This window comes from Macrobrachium rosenbergii, chromosome 14 (assembly GCF_040412425.1).
Source record: "Macrobrachium rosenbergii isolate ZJJX-2024 chromosome 14, ASM4041242v1, whole genome shotgun sequence".
Classification (NCBI taxonomy): Eukaryota; Metazoa; Arthropoda; class Malacostraca; order Decapoda; family Palaemonidae; genus Macrobrachium; species Macrobrachium rosenbergii.
This window is the reverse complement of record NC_089754.1, coordinates 49,026,327-49,037,270: the sequence shown is the minus strand read 5'-3', so window position 1 is coordinate 49,037,270 and position 10,944 is coordinate 49,026,327. Positions and strand designations below refer to the sequence as shown.

The 10,944-nt window shown below is 33.9% G+C and overlaps 1 long non-coding RNA gene across 2 annotated transcripts; it reads left to right on the top strand.

Annotated features, from left to right (window-relative positions):
• The first annotated feature begins 522 nt into the window (after nt 1-522).
• Nucleotides 523-9,683, top strand: LOC136845617 (uncharacterized). Of its 2 annotated transcripts, none has more exons than XR_010855201.1 (3): nt 523-1,089; nt 8,361-8,524; nt 9,290-9,683. It is a non-coding gene; the product is annotated as an uncharacterized lncRNA (long non-coding RNA). The 2 variants fall into 2 exon arrangements; XR_010855202.1 differs by lacking the exon at nt 523-1,089 and adding an exon at nt 7,440-7,893.
• The last annotated feature ends 1,261 nt before the right edge of the window (nt 9,684-10,944 follow it).

Genomic DNA, 10,944 nt, shown 5'->3' with positions numbered 1-10,944 from the left:
TTCATCACGTTCCATATTTACGTGATTCATCATACATACATACATATACATTCCATATTTATATATATATATATATATATATATATATATATATATATATATATATATATATTCACACAAACAAATAAATCAGGACGCCTATGTTCATTTGGTAGGAAGTTGATTATACAGGAAAATGCTGCTAAAACTTTGTCGTGATGTTAATACCAAAAGTACAGATGTCTGATTGAACTGGAAAGGTTATCACCCGGAATTTCTATCAGGTGGACCAAAAACCACTTCATTTCCACCACACCTCAGTGCCATCCGCCCAGAGTGCATTGTCTCTAAAAAAAAATAAATAATAAAGTACAAAAGTTTTTCGTAATGTTAACAATAATGGCAGTGAATGGAGTTTTGATTTATTTTTTAGTAAGCTATTGCGCATAGTTTTAAATAACAATGTAAAATGTCGACATTTATAAAAGTTACAGTTCTCTCTCTCTCTCTCTCTCTCTCCAGACACGCAGAAGTACAATATACACATAGTTAAGGCATGTACGTACATAGTTTAGTTAATATACATGCATAGAAAAATTACCAGAAATATCCAACCAGATAAACTTTCAGTTTCCAGACGACTCCCATAATTACTAAACAGGTCCATCCGCTAAACAACCAAACTCAGTAGTGTATTTACAGTTAAAGTGCTCATTAAAGAATTAACCAAAGGAACCGCCATTAAAGGATCGTTATCTTCACGTTATAATTTTCTCGTTGCCTATTAAACCTGGAGTTCTGTGGTAGAATTTGTTTACAGATTTCTGAAAGAAGGAGTTGCTGTGAGAGAGACTTTTTTGAGGCTGGGCCTCTACACCTCTTCGGACATTTCGGCAGTTTTACTCCTTAAATGAAAGATATTACATCGTGAAGAACTACACAATTACTGCTTGCTTGATTTTCCGAGAAAGCAATAAAGACACTGAATTAAAGTGGAAAAAAGGAATTAATCAGAACCTCGTTATGAGTCTGTCGTGTTCGAGTGGCCATTTGAGAATCACGAGGACAGACGTGCGGTCTTCCTTTTGAGCGACAGTCTGCAGTCTCAAGGTTAGTGCCAGAGAATTACCTTGATGTAATTAAGAATCCAAGTGCATTGCTATGAGGTGTAAATAATTAAGTAACCTGTTAGAGATTGTTTTAAACTGTGAGGCTTTGTTCCCCTAAGAACGAGTTGCAAAAGTTAACCAAGTATGGATTTTGTCTAGTCAAGACAACAAATTAAAAACGATTGTCAGAATTTGAAATGTGCCTTTTCTGTAGTCTTTCATATTTGTAAATATTCCTTCAATAATGGATGGGCTCGCCAAAGAGGGTGTACTTCGATTTGGCTGTTATGAGTTCTCGTTGGCCGGTAATAAAGTTTCAGGAAAAAAGTCAGATTTTGGCTAAGAAAAAAAGTCACAGGGAAAAATCACATTAACTTATGGTGGCAGGTAATAAAGTCACAGAGGAAAAATTTACAGTATTTCTTGGGAGTCATTATCTTTTTCGATATTTACAGACGTTTGTTTATGTTTATACGGAAATCCCCAACGGGCTTGTACTAAACACGCCGCAGAGGTGGATACATACCGGGTTAAAACCTTTGGGGGTCACTATCTGTGGAAGATTATTGTGACTTTTTTCCTGTGACTTTTTCTTGTGACTTTTTTCTTGTGACTTTTTCTGTGACTTTTTTCCCGTGACTTTCTTTACCTGGATTCGAGTTCTCTGCCATTGATAGCACAACATTATTTATTACGTGAGAGAATTTTATAGTTGTCAACTTCTTATTTGTAAAATGAATGTGACATCCCAGGGTATTTAATTAATGGATAAAATTTGTGAGGTAAATTTTATAACTACGGCAACCTGAACGACATCCGATGAGGCCCCAATACCCAAAGACGTGATAACTGCAGGTCAGAGCGGTGATGAGACAGAGATCGTTAAGGACGAAGTTAACTTGGGGATAACGGCGTGGATGCAGTTAATGCAAAAGTATATCGTTCAGCTAAAGAACTCTCATGTCATTTTATGATGGACATGTACCCTTCAGAACTTATGTAAATTGACGTAAAGTTGATGGTGATGAAGTAATCAGCGTAATGGCAGTTTCTGGTAATGAAGAGCGAAATTGGCAGCTGGTAACGAGGATATGGTCGTTCAGGTGATACACGGCGAGGGTGCTGCTGACGCAGAGTCCTAAAAACAGGAATGCATTTATGAAAAGCGAGGATACTTCATATTTGCTAAATAACAGCAGCAATAATGTGATCATAGAGGTGACGTAGTAAATAAGACTAGTATACTCTCAATGTTTCGGAGAAGTGTCAAGACAAGCCTAAATAAAAATGAAGTTAAGGTTAAAATGAAAAGCCTTCATTTTCAATGATAGGAGTAGCAATTTTGGTTTGCCGGAACCCTCTGAATGAGTGCCTTTTTGGTCAAGTTTATTTCGTATCATTAATAACTTGTAAAACGAGAGAAGAACTCAGAAATATTACGTTGACGATGGAGATTAAATTTAAGGCATACATAAGAACAGACTGAATGAAACAATTTGTACTTTTATTTGTTAAGCATGCTAAAGGTAGTTACCGAAAACATGTTCAGTACTGTAGAAGAATTGGCTAATGGTGAGTACAAGCACTATAGTTATTTCATCAAAATTCACGAAAAAAACTTGCAAGTGGTTTTGAGTAAGACCCGCATAATAACAGTTCAATGTCCAATAAAAAATTTGAGCTGGAATGCAGTCCTTAGTTATGTACGTGGACATTGTCAATTGCTTGTTTATTAACTGTGATGTATGTAACTTAGAGAGCTTTGTGGTTATGAATTCCAAGTCAATTCGCTGGAATAAGTTGCCCTTATTTAAAGTATTACATAATTTTTTTTTTATTTTTAGTGGTAGGAAAAATTCTGGCGTATTTTTATCGTTGCCTTTGTTGTTGAATTGTAGTTACTGTGACGTATGTAATTTAGCGAATGATTTTGTGGTTATGAATTCAAAGTCAACTCTTCGGAATGAGTTGCCCCTTTAAATATTTAAAGTACTAAATAATTTTTTTTTTAGTGGTAGGGAAAATTCTGGCGTATTTTTATCGTTACCTGTATTGTTGAATTGTAGTTGGCAAACTATACGAAACGTTTTCATAAAAGTAATAATTGGCTAACAGCAGCGTTGCATTATCAGCCAAAGTCTCGGAAAAAATATAGAGACCTATTTAAGATCATTTATATTTACCCGTGTATTATCTGTATTTGGATAATTTGTAAATATTTTTGCATTAAATTGATAAAGTTTACATTCATGTATATCGTCACAACACTGTATTGAGCATGAATATATTTATCTACATCAAAACATATCATTTGCGGTTCTTCCTATGTCACAATCACCGTAAAACAAAGCTTGTACTGCAATCAGCTATCGAAATGGCCTTTAGTGTAAATCATGTGTAGTCCGTTGATTGATGTGTTAGCGATCAATCTTTGACTATCTTGTTACTAAACTGCGGTTCTAACACACTACTAATTCGAAGTTTAGCGAACATTCCCCCTCGGAAAGTTCAGGACAAAAGCACCAAGATACTCGAAGTATCTGTAATCGAAACTAATCTACAGAATATCGCCAACTTTCCTCTGGTGCCTTAACCCTGAGAGATATCTCAGACGCAAAGGACTACAGCTGTTAATTATACATTTTAATATGCCACCATTATTGTAGTATTATTGTTAAATCGATTCAACAAATTTTCGAGAAGTGATGGCCTGCTTTCGCAGGTATCTTGTCTATTAAATATAATCAGAGTTGAGTCATTTTTGTACTTATTCATATAAATCAAGGCATTTATTAGTTCTGTATTATTTGCTCAAACTGTCTACTGCAACCCTTCGAGGAAGGCCTCTCTATAATTAAACCAGAACAAGTACCATAGTTGCTTAGTAATCTGCATAAACAATTTTTTCCGCAGTAATTGTCGAAATTTATCTCCATTTTCCTGTAATCTTTAAGCCCTAATTCAGTGTGATAAGCCCGGTAATTGTTAAATTTATTTCAGGTGAACTTCAAGCTTCATTTTGTAGTAAAGCGTTCAGTATAAAAAAAAATGTAATAACCAATGGTAGCTTTATTTTTTTCTAAGTTAATACGTAATAGCCAGGGTTGCGACAAAGCTACATAAGCATGAAGACAGGTATACGTGCAAGAGCCTAGTTTTTTTTTTTTTTTTTTACGTTGCACTGAAAAAAATCAACAAACAGAATTCCCGTCTTTCCGGTTACAAGACAGGAACAATATTTTAAATATACGCTTCTCGTGTACATTCAGCCACTAATGGGGATTCTTTAGGACCCTGTTTTTCTTGCTTTGGAAATGATAGGCATAAAGTTTTAAAACTTGTTTATTCGGCTATTTCAGTGATCACTTTCTAAGATAACATTTTCAGCCCACTGATTCCGGACCGGTCGTGATGATATTGTGTTCATGATGACAATGAATGCAGACTCGCCTGTAAAGATAAAATAAATGAATATTACCATCTTAAAAACACTGAGTATGTAATACTGGTTTTTTCCCCGGATGCAAAAGTATTTTAGCTTATCAATCGTACCCGTAACAGAAGTTTTAATTTGCAATTTGCTAGATTTAATTACTGACAAACCTCAGTAAAACATAAAAGGTAATGTTTAAGTTATCAATAAAAATTAGTGATCCATTCTGCCCTAAAATGGAAAACTGCAGTACCTGCAAAATTTTCGAAATTGCGATATGCCACCTATTCGGCTCGTGAAACACTAATACACAAGTTACTGCAGTTTCAGAATGATTCTTCAATGCATTCCACGAGTATTTAGGGGGTCCCATTTGCAGTATCTGCAAAATCAGTAGTAAGGCAAGGGAAAACTACAGTATCTACAAATTTTCTCAGTTTTGTAGTTTTGCAGACACTGCAGTTTTCCATTTTAGGGCAGCATTGCACAGAAACTATCGCGAGCCATTCGGATAGTTAAACCATTGTTTTTTTTAACAGCTGAAAAGTCACCGGCAAACAATAGTTTCCTGGCAAGAAGCTGATCAACATAAAATATAAAGGAAAATTGAATAAACGCCAAATACTAACCAGGTTTTCAACTCCAAGGAACAGCAATATCAGCGAACTTCGAGAAAGGACTCGCTTAATCATAGCACTATCGAAATTATTAGACCCAAACCTCTAATTTTCTCCTTTCAAAGAAGGGTCCAATATTTGGGCGAACTGTAGGCACGTGTCATCGCGCTCATAACGTAGGGTTTTGCAGTCTGATGGAAAAAAAAACCTGTATAATTATACAGAACTGTTTGTATCATCCTAAAAGAGAGTTTCATACATTATAGAGTTTTATACATTATAACACAACAAATTAATACACGCAAATGTGTATTAATTACACTTCGTAATAATTTTACATTTCACGGGCTAAAACGCGTTGAGATATTGTCTTTCATGAGCATAGAATTTTCTTTCATATAAAGTCCGTTTTTGTCTTAAAAATGAGAGAGAGAGAGAGAGAGAGAGAGAGAGAGAGAGAGAGAGAGAGAGAGAGAGAGAGAGAGAGAGCGCATGGTGTATGCACTTTTGTCGTCTTTTTTTAATCATCTGTTGCTAATGAATTATTCGTCAGGTCTCTAAACACCTTGGTTTTTTTGTGAAATTATTTTTATTATCCCGTCATTAACTGCCTGATAAGTGAAACATTTGTTTTGGCAATTATTATAGGGTTATATTTTAGATTTAGCATCGATTGCGGGTCTTGAATTTTGAATTCACTTCGTTCATGTTTTTCGACATATATCTCATGGAAAAGTACCACTTTTTTCGCATGATACTTGTTAAACTGGTAATTTTATCTTGATGAAGGGAGTCGAACATGTCGTAATTAGCACCTAATAAAATTCCGATGAGCTGCAACAGGCACTCGAGAGAGAGAAGTTGTATTGGAAGACACTTGAATGTTAATCTTGGAAAAAAAAAAAAGAGATTTTGCAAAGACAAAAAATACTCGCTAAAGCAATTATTTTCTTTTTGCTTTTGTTTACTGTTAAATTTCTTGAGCTCTGCAGATGACTAAGAAAATTGTCTTCGTGATACTGACGACAGGGAAGACTTCAAATATGATTTTGTCTTCAAATTAGGGTTTCAATTATTTTAAATTTCCGTAGGGAGTTAGTGCCGTCAGGGCACCTCATGCGGTGCACTGTAGGCATTACTTAAGGTCCTTTGCAGCGTTCCTTCGACCCCTAGCTGCAACCCCTTTCATTCCTTTTTACTGTACCTCCATTCATATTATCTTTCTTCCAACTTACTTTGCAGACCCTCCTAACATTAATTCATAGTGCAACTGCGAGATTTTCCTCCTGTTACACCTTTCAAACCTTTTACTGTTAATTTCCTTTTCAGCGCTGATTGACCTCATAGATCCGAGTGCTTGGCCTTTGGCCTAAAATCTATATTCAATTCAAATTCATTTCAATTCATTTAAGTTATTTTAGGTAAAAGATTGAATGTGACTAAATGGAATATCGCTATTAACAGGTCAAAACATCAATGATATAATCACGAAAGCAGTGTTGAACTATGAATTCATAAAAATTCCAACAGAAATAATGGTCAGATATACGCATTTCCTTTAAATATATGAAAAACAAAATGTTCACTGCAGCAAACTACCAGCGTGGAAAGTTTTCGGTATTGAATGAAGTATGAAATTAACTTTTTTGAACTGGAATGTAATTTTCCTGACCAAAGTATCGTGAGTATTTTTGAAAGAATTTTTGAAAGAGTCAAGATGAATTAATGCAAAAAATTAATGCATGCATATGCAAGAGTATAAATATTAGTTAATGCAAAAAATTAATGCATACATATGCAAGTGTATAAATATTAATGGGAATTTTTGATTTTTGTTGAAAACCTTTAGTTATTTCCTTGGAGACGTCACCGCCACCTGTTGTCTGAACGTCAAATGGTTCTTCGACGTGTTTAAGTACTTCGTCATTGAAGCGTTTTTGACAAGTTGGTTTTTTCGCTCTTTTTTTTAATCCTTGTGCTTTTATGATGAAAATTTACGTCTTCCGGAGATCATAACCCATTCGTTTACTGTGTGCTGGGGTGTGCGTTAGTGTAGGAGGTTTTGATCCCAAATGGACACTTGTTAAGTAGTTTAATTAGTGATTTTTTTTCGAGATTTGTTTTTTGTTTTAAGTGATTTTAGTTTTGAGTTGTATTTTGTTAATGTTAGAATTTTATTTGTAGTAGTGTTAATATATTTTAGTCCAAATTGCTTATTTTATTTAAAGTGATTTGTTTGGGAGATCTTTGTAGATGTTTTTGTAGTTATCAAATTCACTTCTATCAATAAAACGTAAGTCCAAGTTACTTAATTTATTTAAAACCTGACTGTAATATTAATGCGAGATTGAAAGTTTGGTGACTTCAGGCAGTTTGTTTTATAGGTATTTAGAAGTGACTACAATATTAATGACCGTTTACTTGAAATCAGTGCAATAGTTTTATTAAGTGTTTGAGAAGTTAAGGTTTGTTTTGCTTCTATTCCCCGAAAAGAATTCGGTGGATACTTTGAACCTTTGTGCTAACTTTAAGCAATTAGACTGTTTGATCCTTTATGTGAAGTTAAACTTTGGTTAGTGTTACTTCGAGCCACAAGGCTTTTTATTTAAGCCTTTGCTTAAAATAAAATTTCCCATATTAAGTTTGTCTTTAATGAACTTGAAATTTCAGAAATGAAAATCAGAACAGAAAAGTCTTGTTTCGAGGCAGTGAAAACCTTTTATTTCCAAGATCACTTATTTCTTGGATGCTCATGGTAAGCGTATCTATTGCAGACTTTATTGGAACTAGTTTTTCCTTTGGTGGCACTTTTGGTAAAGTGCTCTGTTTAAAATTTAACGATTAGTTTAAAGCTTAGTATAACGTAACTTATTTCTAATGAACTTTTATTTTTAAATTTAGTGTAGGCTAGCCTTCAGGTGACATTAAATCCATTAAATCCACTTATTCTGAGCGAGTTATTTTTGATAATACTTCTGCGTAAGTCGGTATGTTTAACGTATTACTAGTTGTGCATTTCGAATTAAAATTAAAAATTTTTTTTTTAATCTTAACCATGGTGAAAAATCAATTTGGATTTTAAATTTATGCTAGTATTTTAACCCATGAGTGTAAAATCAGTTTAGAAACTTTATTATAATTTAATCTTAATTTTAAGCCATTTAAGCCATATCTTAAAACCATGATCTGTATGTGTACTCACGAGAAATTTTAAAATTTCAGGCACTGTACCGCCATTGTAACTGATTTCTGAAACTTCTGGTTTTCACCTACTGAAGATGCCGAAAGAATTACCCAGTCTCTCGCTTGGTACTTTCCGTTCAAGAAATTTACCTTCAAACCTCTCAGGTTAAGTATTGATTCGCAACGGAAGCTACCTGATTAAGGTGGGTTGGTTTTCATTTGTTTGTTTTTTCTTAAATTTTGCAAGCTACGCCTCCCCCTTCAGAGGCGGAGCCCCTGGAGGGGGAAGGATTTCTCCTGTAATGTGCGGTGGACTTTGTCCGCCGTGCGTTGCAGGAGGGCTTGCATTTTTTTTTAGTGTTAAGGCTTGGTAAATTTTAAGTTGAGTCACGCTAGCTTAGTCTTAAAATTTATATTTTGATTAAAGTAATTTAAGTTGCTTCAAATTAAAGCATCCAAGTTTTGCAGTACTAGTTTTGCAGTGCCAGTTTTGCGCATTATAAGTAAAAGCCTGAGTTTTTTTGCTTTAAAAAATTGCCGGATCTTCGTACTGCGTTAAGTTTTGACCATGTTAATTTAAATTTGTTCAGAAATTACTTAATTTTTGCTGATTTTGGTTAATCTTTAAAATTAAGTTCAGAAGTGAGGTTAAGTATTTGCTTTAGGATTTAGGTAGTATTAAACTAGTTTTAGCTTTGTTAAGTCTTAACATTAAGTTCTTAATTTAGTAATTTTATTTTGTTCATAAATTAAAGCCTTCGATAAATTTTGCTGAACGTTCTTAGGATTTTGTTGCTTTAAAAAATTTTAACTATTTACATACTTTTGTGGATTTAATTTTGGCTATATTCTTAGATCCAGAAAAACGTATATTAATATAGTGTCGGTTTTATAGCTCGTGCTAGAATTTTTCGGTAGGTATTGTAAGCTTCTTAATACCAAGGATTAAACTACTTTCGCTTCGGCAGGTACCGTGGACCTCTTGAAACTGAATGGTTTTCTACTGTGGTCCAGCAATTCCGAAGCTTTGATTATAAATTAAGAAGTTTTAATTATCACTGGAAATTTTCTAAATTCACAATGGGATGAAAGTTTGTGCCTAGTAAGTTTCTTGCAATGTGTTTTAAATTTAAAAGTTAGTGTTTAAAGCTTTAAATATGGGTTCAAAGCTTTCAATATGGGTATAAGTTCAAATGTAAAGTTTAAATGGTGGATCTATTCAACTTTAAATTTTATTTTTTGAAAGTATTGTGTAATATTTTTGGTGTATTATGTAAAATCGACAGTAATGTTGTTACTGACTTGGGAATAGTATTTGTATATATATACATATACCTTAATACAATCCTACTACTGAGTTAACAGATTTATTTGCTTATGAACCTTCAGAGCATTAGGACATATATACCTAATATAATCCTACTACTGAGTTAACATGTTGATTTATTTGACTTATAAACCTTCAGAGCATTAGTGTCCTAAGTTCATGTTTAGTGGTCTATCTACTTAAATGAAAAAAAAAAAAAAAAATAGTACTTGGTAAAGTGTCGCTAAAATTTTTGGTTGTTTGTTTAAAAAATTCAATTTGACTGGATTGGCTTGAAAGATACCACAATGCTTTACGTTCATGTTGAGTTTCCATAGTTTGGTAGCCTGAGAGGTGGCTTGTTAAGGACTGTTGGCAATCTGTGATCTTTAATATAAACATAAACAAATAAAATGCTTTCTTGGTATTCCAACTTTTATTTGGTGGAGATTTAACTGAATGTTTACTAGACATGGCAGTCTTAATACATTTAGAATTAAAATTTCTCTGCTCACTCTTGGCTGAGTAAGACAGTTACTTTGGTAATTACTAGTTTCGGTTTCAGTAGCCTTCTATTTAAGTCTTGACAAAGTCTTGACATGTGGGGAGAAGTTAGCTACATAAAGGTCTGAATTGGGTTTGAATTAGTTTTAAAATTAAGGGTAAGTGACAAACGCTGGTCTGACAGCATCGAAAAAGAGCCATACCGGAGTTTTAACTCATAAACCAGTATCAAAAGTTGGTTTAAATTGGCTGTTAGTTGGCGAAATCTCCAATTTTTCAGTTTCTGAGATTGAGTTTTGAGATACAAATTCGTATGAGATCAGAGGGGGTTTAAAGGTTAAAAGTTGGTGGCCATTGTGATTAGACTAATTTTGAATAGAATAAGGGCCAGCAGTGCATCAGGTGTTAAGTGTATGTTTTAGCATCTTATGGTATCTGGTTTCTAAAGGGTTTAATGAGATCCTTTAGTTAGGCTTAGGAAAATTATCTGTATTCTACGGGACTTAATTCATTTGCGGAAACGAACGAAGTGTTGAAGTTTAGATTAGTTGTAAAAGTGCTTGATCCAGATTGCTTAAGCATTTAATCCAGAATAGTAGTTACAACGTAATAAAGTAAATTAAAATGGCCAGCAGTTTCATTAGAGATGGTCGGTCTGAACACTTAATCTGCAACTCAGTGTTTGCTGTATGTACAATGTTTTCATTCCAAGAATCATGCGCCATGCACCATAATGACAAATACTGGTATTCAGTTAAACTACAGAAAAGGGTCCCTTTAAATCTGTCAAGCAAGTATTTTTAAGAGGAAAAA